This window comes from Sphaeramia orbicularis, chromosome 4 (genome assembly GCF_902148855.1).
Source record: "Sphaeramia orbicularis chromosome 4, fSphaOr1.1, whole genome shotgun sequence".
Lineage (NCBI taxonomy): Eukaryota > Metazoa > Chordata > Actinopteri > Kurtiformes > Apogonidae > Sphaeramia > Sphaeramia orbicularis.
Window position 1 is genome coordinate 26,265,083 of NC_043960.1, and position 14,947 is coordinate 26,280,029.

The following is a 14,947-nucleotide window of genomic DNA, read 5'->3' on the forward strand; positions in this document are numbered from 1 at the left end:
ATTGACATTTTAGTACTGATCTGTACATCACTACTATAAACCTGAAAGTCTGAACTTCCAAGCAAGAGGAAAAAGCGGGCAAATTAAATAAAAAAAAAAAAGGAGAGGAGAGGAGAACCGAAATCTAAGCACAAAGATGAACAATCACATAAAACTCAATATGATGGAATGTGTCGACCACAACACAGAAATCAGAAACTTTTTCAATGGACAACTTGCTATTGAAAAGAACTAAAGCCATTCTCAAGTCCAGAATCTGATTAATGTTAGTTCAGTTTTATTTATATAGCACCACCATAATAAATCATAATGCATGATTATCTCAAGGCACTAAGAAATTCAGGTCACGGCCTAAAAAATACTATATGGAGAGGAAATGCAACAAATCCTCCAGGAGCGAGCACAAGGTTAGAGCAGGGGGAAATTTCTGGGTTTTTTTTTTAGGCCCGAGCCCAGTCACACATGTCGGCAAGGGCCTATTAAAATCGCATGGTTCCGTTTTTATTTATTTTATTTTAGCCACTTTGAACGCAAATTTGACCCCCTGAACGTTAACAAAAAGTCAATTTTATTTGACCAAAAATTCAAGCCTGGCGAAATTTTTTTTTTTATTTGAAGTCGCCGAGAAAAAATATTGTAAAATGACTCAGCGGCGCCCCCTCAAAAATCAAAATACATTAAGTGGATGGGAGCCCTCCCCACATTTTTTTTTCCATGTACAAACATGCAACTTGGTACAGACATAGCCCATAGCAGGACAGGTAAAAAATTACATTATGGCCCCGCCCTAAACCCAGCAGGAAGTCGGCCATATTGGATGGAAGTGTGGACCTATAAAATCCCACCCCTCATACTTTCATCATCTCTTCTTAGGGTTTACATCCAATTTGGACCAAATTTGGTGAAAATCACCTACACACATGTGTGATCAAAAGTCACCATATACATTTTTGATCAAATTTTGGGCGTGGCTGTGATGACCTCACAACAAAGTGGCCATTTTTAGAAGTATAAAATTGTGGATATCTCGCACACAGAGTGTCAGATTGAGTTGGACCCATGTAACATTTGTGCGGAATGACAACTTGAACACGATGATATGTAACTCGTATAGTTGGATCGTAAAATGGCTCTCACACGCCCCCTACAGTTATTGAATGGGAGCGAAAAAAAGTTTTGACAAAGGAACAAGAAATTTGACACATGCACCCCTCATGCCAAACTGAACCAAAAAGCCAATGAGGACACACTCCTATTTAGAATCATGTTGCCATGACAACACCAAAACTGTACCATTCAAATGAACTGGGTTTTGCCACAAGGGCATTATTGATGAAAAACTCTTTGTGTTACACTAATGATACACACACTGAAAATTACACTGTGGAAAAATAGAAATTTCCAGGGAGGAGAATTTTCAAAATATTGAAAAATGACTTGGCCACGCCCCCTCAAACTATAAAAATACATTGCGCGGATGGGAATCCACCCAAAAAAAATTTCCACGTACAAACATGAAACTTGGTACAGACATAGCCCATGGTAGGACAAGTAAAAAATTACATTGTGGCCCCACCCTAAACCCAACAGGAAGTCGGCCATATTGGGTGGAAGTGGGGATCTATAAAATCCCACCCCTCATACTTTCATCATCTCCTCCGAGGGTTTACATCCAATTTGGACCAAACTTGGTGAAAATCACCTACACACATGTGGGATCAAAACTTATCACCTACATTTTTGATCAAATGTTGGGCGTGGCTGTGACAAGCCTGTGATGAAGCATTCATTTTCAGAAGTATATAACTGTGTATCTCGCAGAATGTCGCATCAAGCCCACAATACGGTGTCCTCTCACTGTCGGTGGCCTCGGCGGTCGCGTGGGGAGGCGGTCGTGCAGGAGGGCGAGGGCCTTTACACCACTTGCGGTTTTAATTTTTTGTTTTGTTTTTCCAGAACAGATTCGAGCTCTGGGTAGGTGGCCATCTGTCTCAAACCAGCTGAGGTTAGTGGACAGAGGAGAGACAGAACAACAAACACACAAACAAACAGAACAACAAACAACACAGACACTGGACAACACAGGCAAACACTGGGCAGGTTGGAAATCCAATCCTACTGCCAAATTACTGAAAATACAAACTAGTGTTACAAACTGACATGAATTCAGAGTTATCAATTACAGTCACTTGATTAAAGTTACAGTTTAATGGTTTTATGGAATCTGTTTTCTGTTGTGAGCTCACTCCACTTCTAAGTTTACTATTATCTTTTTGCCCATCATAAAACTTCATTAACCCTTTCATGCATAGTGGTCACTACAGTGGTCAGCTGTTCTCTTATATATTCATGGATTTTGTTGTTTTAGTTCCGTATCAGCCAACACAGTGGATGCTTATGGATCATCCCTTACACTGACAGTCATACCATTATTGTAACTTTGCTGTTATTGATAAACCTGATCTGCACTAACATACTTGAGTGTAAATCAATTGCTTATTATTGTTATTAGACTGTAATTAACATTTTTTTTTTAACAAAGGTGTTTTTTTTTTTTTTTTTGCATATTATCTCCATGAAGTGACTAGTGACTAGTATTCGAGTATGTTAAAATGTGTAAAAACATCAGAATAGCAGCATTAAAAATGTTTTTATTTCATAGTTTTCACACAATATAGCAGTAAATATATGTTTCTTTGCTTCAAAAATTTCTAGCTGAGTGGACATTTTTGGAGCTCCATTTAAAATAGGGTCAGAAGAAATTTTCAATCGTATTGTTTTGTTTTGTTTTGTTTTTTCATGCTTAAAGAGGAATAAGAACACTCAGGAAAACAAAAAATCTTGAATAAGGTTCTCATAATTCATGCATGAAAGGGTTAATAAGGGCAAAAATTAAGAACTCCAAATTTCAGACAGTACAATTACATCATGAAAATATTTACATTTACACACCATTTTTTCACAATAAAATGTGTATAACCTCAATAAATATGCGCAACCAAAAATGTTTTAGAAAAACAAGTGCAAATTAACAATATTCTGCTCGTTACTAAATGTTTTGTGCATTTTTAGATCCACTGTGATCTGTATGTTTTGTCAATAATAAGATGAAACATAATATTGTTGAAATTACAATTCAGGTTGTTCACATTTTCATAATGTGCTTTTACTTTTTCCACACTAAAATAAAGAGAAACTTTTGGATTATTATTTATATGTTATTATTCAGGCTGTCAAATTTAACACATTAACACAGATTAATCCATCATCATGATTAATCTGATTAAACATTTTAATGAAATTAACCCATCTACAGTGCAGAATGACTCTGAACGTCTCTGCCAACACATTTTGGGCAAGTAGAGTTAGCGTAGAAAGGTGGTTTTGAGCGCTGGCCCTTTAAATGCAAATGAATCACTTCATGCCCCACCCCCTCCAGGTTTTTGACCGTGTTGCTCTGTCCCGTTCAGCCAACAACTGAAAATTTTAGGTAATCGGCTCAAAGTTTGGACATATTTTCAGTATGGACTACAACCACTGCTGCTGACAAACAATTATGTCATACTCTGAGAAATGTTCGTTGGAAGTCTTGACCTTATATGTGCAAATGTCGTGACGAAACTAGTTACAGATGTAAAAAAATTAAGAAGGAATTAAAACAGGTTGTAGAAAACTGCTTGATTTTTGCTAAAATAAATATAAAGATAGCTTTGCAGCACCTGGAGGGTTCAAATTCAAACTTTATGAACTATTAGGGTCCAAATACACAAATAAATGTACCAAAGACTAATAAAAGTGGGTTTCGCAAAATATGACCCCTTTAAAGTAAACTGATCAGCCATAACATTATGACCACTGACAGGAGAAGATGTGATAATAGTGAATATTTCATTCCAACAGTACCTCTCACTAGGTTGGATGTATCAGACAGCAAGTGAACGCTCAGTCTACAAAAGCAATAAAATGAGCAACATATGGAACTGAGTGACTTTGACAAGGGCTGTATTGAAACGGTGATGACTGGGTAAGAGCATTTCTACAACTGCAAGTCTTCTTGGGTGTTCTTGGTCTGCAGTGGTTAACCCTTTAAGCACCGAAGTCGCAATATTATGGCAAGCAATATAACAGACTGACAGCTTTTTGAAATCTTGATATTAAAACTGAATATTAACCCATAAAGACCCAAGCATCCACAAAGCCATCGACTGATCTAAACTGTTTAATACCTATTGATCCAATAATCCTGTCAATCCATGTGAATAATTGGTGTAAAATGCAGTTTGTCTTCTTTTCATAGTCATCAGATATGACCCATTTGGACTTTCAAAGGCTTCATAGTGAACATGGAAACACTGTCATCTTCTACAGCATTGATTCACCAGTAAAACCCATGGAGTTGGATCAATGACAGTGGATGGACACACTTGTTTTATGTTCAATTAATGATATATTTGAGGAAAAAGTGACTTTTTTGGCAGTTTTCTCAGTTTTGATAGAATAATCTTTGAATTTACTGTGACTTTTCATGAGCATCTAAATAAAAAAATTCCAGTTCTTTGAAACTGGAGCCTTTATTGGTCCTTCTGAACAACCAAAACTTTTTTTTTTTTTTTTTCAAATATCAGTTTCCATGTATGAGTTTCAATTTTGTATCATATTTGATACATCGGGTCTCAATGCTCAAATATTATTATTTTTGAACAATAATATAACAAAAACCTGTCGAACAAATTGTAATTCCTTTTCAAAATTGGCAAAGTTCTGCCTCCTTCCTCATTAATAACAATCTTGTAGTGTCACTGAAAAAGGCCTCTGGTGAATGGATTCCTCCCCCCTGGTGGATTATACGTGTATTGCATGTATCTAATTGTATACATCAGGTTTTTCAAGAAAAAAAAAAAAAAAAAATATATATATAGATATATATCACACTGATCATGTAGAGGGCTTCAAAACTCACGCATCAAATATGATACATTTGACATTATAGGGTCAAGTAAAGGAAATTAAATATAGGAAAATACATGATTTACAGTGAGAAATACAAAATACACAGGGTAATATTATAATAAATGATGATAAATCACTTAAATAGAGACAAAAATTTATTCAGGAACTGCCACAAAAATAGTAATGAGTTTTTATGGGTAAAAAAAAAAAAAATATATATAATAATCCAGTGCCTAAAGGGTTAATACCAACCAAAACTGGACTAAGAAAGAACATCCTAATCTCATATTGTAAAGTAAATGTAATAGGTTGTATAATCAACAGAGTCTGGGTCCTTCATGCAGTAACAGTGAGATAATAGAGTTCCCTTTGCTTTGGTTGTAAGTGAGAACAGAAGCGTCCATTGTGGAGGCGTAAAAGCAACATAATAAGCCATGTTAAAAAAAAAAAAAAAAGGACTGCTCCCAGGGCAGTAAGTAAACCTGTAACATTTTCAAAAGGTAATGAATGATAAATAAATATGATGTTTACGAGTCACAAGCGTAATGCCAGTTTTATATTTTGGAGTTAAAGACTCTCACAGGCTATATAAAAGGATTTGGGAAGTGAGGATAATTTTAGTAAACATATTCAAGAAGGGACCTTATTAAAAGACATTTAAAGGAGAAGTCAGAAGAAGAGAATGCTACCAGAAATCACAAGGGGTGAAGAGAAAACAATCTTGAATCTGGAGGGAGTCACCAGAGGCAAATAGAAGCAGCATAATGAGATGTATTACAGATTATTATGAATAATGAAGGACGGTTTTAAATGACAGTGTTTAATGAGTGTGAGTATTCATGCTGTTATTGTGGATACAATTTTAATGATGAAACTTTTGATTCTCTCCCAGCATTAATGATTAATACAATACTATTCTAATTATTCTAATCCACTATTTACTAATTTAGTCTGGCCTATATATAAAAGACAAATCCAAAGATTAAATTTATCGGATGCATTTAATATAATCGTGCTTTACAGTTTTCTTTGTTGGCTACTACGCACTGTGTCAGTATTTGGTTGGATCACAGAAACATTAGGTTCATTTTCATTACTCTGATGTAAAGCACAAATAAAGGTGAACATATGAGTCTAGCTCCACCCATAACTAGGGGTGTGTATGAGCAAGAATCTGCTGATGCGATATATATCACAACACTAGGATCACCATATAATAATAATAATAATAATAATAATAATAATAATAATAATAATAATAATTTTCATTTATAAGCACCTTTCAAGACACCCAAGGACACTGTTCAACAAGATAAAACAGACAATCCATAAAATACAAAGAAATAAACAGATAAAAGAATAATTATGATATATAGAACGGCTAAAATTTACTTAGGGTTCAAATGAGTGGCCGTTTTTGTCAAGGAAAAACAAGAGTTGTAAGAAATACATAGAACTGTGCTGAAATAATGCTAATACATTTGTGCACAGACTACTGATATTATTTGACAGTGGAAGCTATATTTTCAGAAATGTTGGATTTTGAATAGCATGTGTATGTGAAAACTTTTGCTGGTGGACGGACGTGACATTACCCATGATGCTCTGGTCAGTACCAGTACTTTATTAGTAATAAACTTATATACTTACTATTGCTAATTCTCCTCTTATTCATAAATGTTAGTATTGTGGATCTAAAACAATAACAGCTGACACAAAAACACAAAATGTGGCAGTGGACGGATGTGACATGGTTGTTACAGATCCCATCATACTGATGCTCGGCAGCCACGTCACCGTTTCCACAAATGATCCCTGTGCAAAAACTAGGATCAGAATTATTTATTGTATAGTTTATCATCATAATAAAGAGTAAATAACAATATAGAATTGTTATTTCTTTGTAAAAATGCTTATTATTTGAAAACTGTTGATTTAAAAAGTGATGTGTGACATTCTTAATCTACGTATTGGCGTAACATAAGCAGGATGGATCAGCACCATACTCCATATTGCAACCTGTAAAAATAAAACATGTGATATGTAGGATATAATCTGGTAAGAAAAATTGGGGAATCTAAAAGAATAGAATATTTGTTTTTCAGATAAATTCAGTTTAAAATATAACTTGGCTATTTGTGACATGAAAATTCAGCATTAATTGTGATGAAACTGGACATTTTTGAGCTGAAAACATAGTTCATATGACCATCAACATGTTGCAACAGAACTGAAATCCTGTAAATTTGCATAACTTGCATTTACCAACACAAAGTTCCTTGGGGGATTCACTTATATTGATTTCTTATGCACAAAGACAGAAATAAGACCTCTAAGCAAATTTTAGCTGAGAAATGAAGATGTAAAATAGAGAGTACAACTTATGGTGGGTAGGCTATTCTGAAAAGGTGAGTTTTGATATATCACAATATTGTTAACAAGGCAATATTTTTCTTTTTTTCTTTTTTAAACAAATCTTATTTCCTGGAAATATTAAATTACACCAGATAAATGCACAAATACTAAACTCATTTTTATTTGATCAGAACAAGGATCTAATGCTATATCACAAAACTTTCCTCTGTAAAAACTTAAATTATGTTTCAGAGACATTACAGTTTAACATCCTGCTTAAATGTTAACATTATATTAGTTGTGTAAAGAATGCATGGTGTACAGTCCCTGAATCATCCAACAACAGAACATTATTTTTGTGTAATTCCAACACAGGAACTAACATCTGCCTCTTTCAGACAGTAAAATGTGCTTTTAGGATGCTTGAAATAACCACTATTTAACAAAACAGTGTTAAATAATTAAGTATATAAAAAATGAAAAAACAAAACTGAACCCTAGTCATGTCTTCATTTGAATAAATACCTAAAAATATCGATGCAATACTTTTTAACTTCGATACAGTATAGTGAAATGAAAGATCGCGATATATTGCGGAACCAATATTTTCTTACACCCCTACCCATGACATGATTCTAAAAACAGCTACAAAGTTGGAAAGAAGTTGATATGGAGGCAATCAGTGTCTGAATGTGAGACAGGTGTAGTTCAGGGACACTTGTAAAATAGAGAATCACAATACACTAGTCGCTTTTCCATTGACCTTCAAATTGCTCTAATATAACTTGCACATAAAAATTTACCTAATGGAAAAACAGCAATTTTGCCCAAACTCTCGTTTTTTGATTAAAAGTTTTTGCACTGGCAAGAGGTGGTTTTTCAGGTGTAGCACAAATGGTATAACACACAAAACTACAATGGAAAGAACTTTTTCCGCAACTAGTCACGTGAATTAAAAAAAAAAAAAAAAAAAAACGGATGTTGACAGAGGTTACAACAAGCAAAGAAGAAGAGTTTTAAAAGAAATGTGTGCGATATGTGTGGACACACCAGGAAACTGAATCTTTTTTTAAATTTAATACGGGATAGAGGGGTAATATATAATAATAATAATAATAATAATAATAATAATAATAATGAATATATCTGTAAATCAACATAATATTTACGTTTGTCGCCATGTTTATGACTTCTCGTGTCATCTCGCGATAATAAAGAAACAAATCAACGCATTTGTGATTTAATGGAAAAACCGACATTACGCACTTCTGTTTTTTCAATATCTAGGAAATATCGGTAAAGTTTTCCGCAGATGTCCAATGGAAAAGTGGCAGAGTGGCAGACGAAGTAGCAAACAGAATGTTCTAATTTGGCCCGCAGTATGAATTTGGAAAGTGCAAAAAATAATACTAAAGTTATTAAGACTCAAAGGTGTCAAAGTTGTTTTAGTTCAGGTTCCACATTAGACCCAATTGTGATCTCAAGTAAAATAACAGCATAATAACCTATAAATAATGACTCCAAATTTTAAGCCAAAATTTCATTGTAAAAAGTCCATATCGGATTGGTGTCTGCAAAACTAATCCCAAAAAAAAATTGGATTGGATCGGATGCAAAAAAATTAATATCGGGACATCACTAAGGATAAGATGAGTGATGTCCTGGATTTGTGTCACATGGGCTTGTCTGCTGTTCCCCCTTTAGGAGCCAATTGGTCAAGTAAACAAGATCACAGATAATGAGCGATTCTTTCACCTCAGTACCACTGAGGTAAATATCGGACCACTTTATTGACAAGCCATATATCTTGAGAGCATTCTGACATTAAAGGTGATTTTTTTTTTTACGCTTTCATGCATACTGGTCACTACAGTGGACAGTTATTCTTCAGCTGTTCTCTTGTATATTCATGGGTTTTGTTGTTTTAGTTGCATATCAGACAACACAGTGGACGCTTATGCACCATCTCATACACTAAATACTTGATAAACCTGATCTGCAGTAACATGTTTGAGAGTAAACCAATTGCTATTTGTTATTAGACTGTAATTAACAGTTTTCTTCATTAAAGGTGATTTTTTTTTTACCCTTTCATGCACAGTGGTCACTCCAGTGGACAGTTACTCTACAGCTGTTCTCTTGTATATTCATGGATTTTGTTGTTTTACTTGCATATCAACCAACACAGTGGATACTTATGCACCATCCCATAATACACTGCAATTCATACCGTTACTGTAACAGTCCTGTTCTTGATAAACCTGATCCGCAGAAACATATTTGAGTGTAAATCAATTGTTAGTTGTTATTAGACTGTAATTAACAGTTTGTTGTTGTTTTTTTTTAAGTTGTTGTGTTTTGTTGTTTTTTTGCACATTATTTGAGTGAGTAATAACTACTGTTATAGTATGTTAAAATGTGAGAAAACATCAGATTAGCAACATTAAAAAAACATTTATTTAATAGTTTTCACACAGTATGACAGTAAATGCATGTTTCTTTGCTTCAAAAATTAAACGCATGGTGTCCAGATGAGTGGACATTTTTGTAACTCCATGAAAAACAGGTTCATAAAAAAAATAAATAAAAAAATAAAAAAATCCAATCACATTGTTTTTTTCAAGCCTAAAGAGGAATAAAAACACTCAGGAAAAAAAATCTTAAGGTTCTCATAATTAGTGCATGAAAGGGTTAAACAAAAAGTTAAAAAAAAAAAAAAAAAAAAAAAAAAGTTAAGTCCATGAAGTGAGTAATAACTTGTATTAGAGTATGAGAAAATATGAGAAAACATCAGATTAGCTACATTTTTTTTTTTTTTTTTAAATCATAGTTTTCACACAGTATATCACTTTCTGATATTGTATTTTAAATATCAATATTTTAAAATCAAACGCATGCTCTCCAGCTAAGTAGACATTTTTGAAACCCCATAAAAAACAGGTTCATAAAAAAATTTCAATGACATTTTTTTTTTTTTATGCCTAAAGAGGAATAAAAACACTCAGGAAAAATATCTTGACTAAGGTTTTCATGATTCATGCATCAAAGGGTTAAGTTAGATTTGCAGATCCAAAACTGACTGTTTGAGGCTTGTGCTTTTCCCTGCAGGTTGTTCTTTTGCCCGTATCATCCCATTCTGCTATTTGTTCCTTTAGTATGTTTTCACAGCCTGCACTACCCCTATGGTGTATATGGTCAAGTGATGAAGGAAAAAAACCTTAGTGGGAGGTGTTTACGGCAGACTTGCACACAGGAGACCAAAGGTGTGTGTCCTGTTTCTTGTTTATTTATGTGTTTTCTCTTTTCGTCTTATTTTAGCTGCTGTCGACCCTATTCCTTGACCACAATCCTGGCACTTTTTCCAACCCTAACCAAGTAATTTTATGTCTAAACCGAACCAAAATGTAACAACGGCACTGTCTAGATGCCTTTCAGAGTACCTAGTGTGTGGAAAAATGACGCACTAAAGGTAAACTGTCAAAATGTGACCCCAGAAAAAGTCAGTTTTTCCAACACAGTGTTCTCAAATTTTTTTTTACATCCACACCTAGGAGATAGGAATTGTACAATTCCATACCACTGGCTTAGTGGTCAGTGCATCATGTTTATACAGTTTTTTTTTTGGATTAGAGATTAACTAAAATATGATGATTTTCATTTGTTGTAGCCAGCATGTAAAAAAACCAAACAGCTGCCAGCGACCAAAACCATCTGATCTAAACTGTTTAATATTTGTTGATCCACTATATCTATCAATACATGTAAATAATTGGTGTAAAATACAGCTTGTCATCTTTTCATAGTCATCAGATATGACCCATTGGGATAAGAGGTGTGGCTTATTCTTGGCTGAAAAGTTACTTGGAAAATAGACGGCAATATGTAAAAATTAACAATAGTATGTCACAATACAGGAAAGTCACCTGTGGCATACCCCAAGGATCGGTGATTGGACCAAAACTTTTTCTGCTCTATATTAATGATATTTGTAATGACACTGAATCATTAAAATTTATTATTTTGCGGATGATACAAATATGTACTGTTCTGGGAAAAATGTAAAGGAACTTTTGTCCACGGTTGAAAGGGATTTAGAAATTCTTAAAACTTGGTTTGATGTCAATAGATTGTCCTTTACATTAAAAAAAACTAAATTTATGGTTTTTGGGAATCGAAAAGAAATTGATGGGGATATTACATTAAAAATATGCGATGCTGAAATTGAAAGAATGTTTGAAACAAAACTTTTAGGGGTTGTTATTGATCACAAATTAACATGGAAACCACATATTAGATATATAAAAGTAAAGATTGCAAAATCAATGGCAATCTTGTATAAGTCCAGAAATATACTCAACCACAAGGCACTACATGTAATTTACTGTTCACTTCTACTCCCTTATATGTCATATTGTGTAGGAGTGTGGGGCTCAATGTATAAAACAACTGTAAATACTATACTCCTCCTACAAAAACGAGCCGTACATATTATTAATAAGGCCGGTTGCTATGAACATACAAATGAATTGTTTATGAAATCCCATATTATGAAATTTAATGATTTGGTTTACTATAAAATAATGCAAATAATGTATAAAGCCAAATGAAAGTTACTCCCTGTCTGTGTACAAAGGTTCTTCTCAACACATGAGTCTAAATATGATTTGCGAGATGTTTGTAAATGTGTTGTACAAAAAGCTAAAAAAAAGAGACAAAAAGAAGATGCATATCTGCTGTTGGAGTTAAACTATGGAATGAGGCCAGCATGGATTTAAGAATGTGTAGCCCATTTTTGATATTAAAAAAAAAAAGGTACGTAAGGCAGTTTTTGAAGGATACAATTGTTAAGCTCTAACAAGTAATAGATGAATTATTTATTTTTGAGTCTACATTAAATTACCATTAATTTGGTGGTTAAATTTTCTATTTCTCTGGTTTATTTTCACCTTTTTATGTTTTGCTTGGTTGTTTGCTTGCATACATTTTTTTGTTTTGTTTTCTGTTTTTTTTCTTTTTCCTATATTGGATGCTGGGTAGCTGAATTTGTTATGTAGGACAGGCATTAATATAAGCATTTTGCTTCTGTCTGTGTCTTTTCAGTCATTAACCTGTTGGTAATGTTTGTAATGTTTGAAGTGCTGTTGTTGACACTGGTTATTATGTGATGATTGAATAAAGAATTTCATCATCATCATCATCATCATCATTTGGACAATCAGAGGCTTCATAGTGAACGTGGAAACACCGTCATCTTCTACAACATTGATTCACCAGTAAAATCTATGGAGTGGATGGAGACACTTTATGTTCAGTTAATGATAGATTTTGTTGAAAAAGTCACTTTATCCAAATGTTTCTCTGTTTTGATATAATAACCATTTCATTTTCTCTGAGCGATAATGAGCATCTACATGAGCAATAAATTAAATATAGGGAAAAATACATGATTTACACTGAAAAATGCAAAATACAGAGGATAATATTATATTGAATTGTGAAAAAAAATCACTTAAGAAAGGTGAAATAGAAAGAAAAATCAATTTGGGAACTGCCACAAAAGTAGCACTGGATCTTTATGGGTTAATTCAGTGTTAATTGAAGACTTGGGATCATCAACTAATGAAATGACTTTAGGAACTAGAAAATGCGATGTCTGAATAAATACAATGATAGATTACACTTTCAAATTATTATAAATTAGTGGCTGTTAATTGGAAGGTTGTCTAACACTGTATATTTGCTTAACCCTTTCATGCATGAATTGTGAGAACCTGAGTCAAGATTTCTTTTTTGAGTGTTTTTATTCTTCCTTAGCCATGAAAAAAACAATGTGATCAAGTTTTTTTTTTTTTTTTTTTTTCTGTGGAGTTACAAAAATATCCTTGCATTTAATTTTTGAAGTAAAGAAACATGTGTTTAAAACCCATTATCGGAAAGTGATATGAAAACAATGAAATAAAAACATTTTTAATCTTGCTAATCTGATGTCTTCTCACATTTTAACATATTCTAATACTAGTTATTACTCCCTTCATGGAGATAATATGCAAAAAAAAAAAAAAAAAAAAAAAAACCTTTTTGTTTAACATAATTGATTTATATTCAAACATGTTACTGCAGATCAGGTTTATGAAGAACAGCACAGTTACAGTAATGGTCTGAATGTCAGGATATGAGATGATGCATAAGTGTCCACTGTGTTGGCTGATATGGAACTAAAACAACAAAACCCATTAATATACAAGAGAACGGCTGGAGAATAACTGCCCACTGTAGTGACCTGTGCATGAAAGGGTTAAGTGAATAGCTTTGATAGTCATATAATGAATTAATTTACAATGAATTATCAAGGCAACGCTAAACATAATGTAGGCAATATGATGTTTTAACTAAATTTAGCTTATAATTTGCAGATGCAGTTTGGTTATATATATGAACTGGATTTCTGACAGGCAGTATTTCTAAAGGTTATGACAGCTTGTACCAGATTTCCTTTTAATCAACTGAATGTTTGCCACCCGGCTATTAATGCATACTGGGTTTAGCCTTTTTATTCAGCTTATGGATGAGTCATACACAGCAAGTACACAAGGAGCCACAAGCTGAAAATGTTTGTGTTGTGTACTTGCAGTCATAACTGTGGTGAGTTGCTTTAGACTAATCAGTGAGGGTCACACTTTAGACTAGCGCCACAGGCTATCCATTACATCAGACACAACAGAAGCCGGTTGAATGTCCCTGGCAATGAGGAAACAAATACACAAAAATAGCCAGTTGTGCAGCCAGTTGGTAGGGTGTATTTTATGTCCAGTCTGAGTGTCGGAATATAAATCTCTACTTGGAATAATTATGAACAAAACACTTCAGTCCACTGCTAATTTTGCTACTTTGCACATGTCAAGAACTGTCGCACATCATGAGAGCCCATTGACTACTGCAGCTACTCTTTACCACATGCTCCATGCAAATGTTACAGCCAGACTGGGAAATGAAAGCCCAGACATGTGCTGAGTAAGGCTACGTTCAGACAGCAGGCAAACGTAGCCTAAGTTCGATTTTTTTGCCCATATGTGACCTGTATCCGATCTGTTAAAGACAGTTTGAACAGCACAAATCTAATTTTTTTTTCAAATCCAACCCAGGCCACTTTCATATGTGGTCCTATATCTGATACGTATTTGATATTTTACAATGCAACTTCAATTTGAACGGCCAGGTCGCATTTATCCGACCTTTACGTCTTTGAAATGCGACAAACGTCACAATTCTGCGTCCCAGGAAGAGGAACGACAGGAAAAACATATTTACTTCCGTAAACACAGGGCGTGCCTGCGTGGTCACATATTATGTTTATGTTTATGCATTTGGCAGATGCTTTTTTCCAAAGCGACTTACAGGGGAAAACCAATCAAATCAATCAATCAAATTTTATTTGTACAGCGCCAGATCACAACAAAAAAGTTATCTCATGACACTTTATATATAGAGTTGGTCAAAACCAGACTCGAAGCCAATTTACAGAAACCCAACAGAATCCTCCAGGAGCAAACACTTGTGACTGGTGACAGTGGCGAGGAAAAACTTCCCTTTAACAGCAGAAACCTGGAGCAGACCCAGACTCTTGGAGGATGGATGTCTGCCT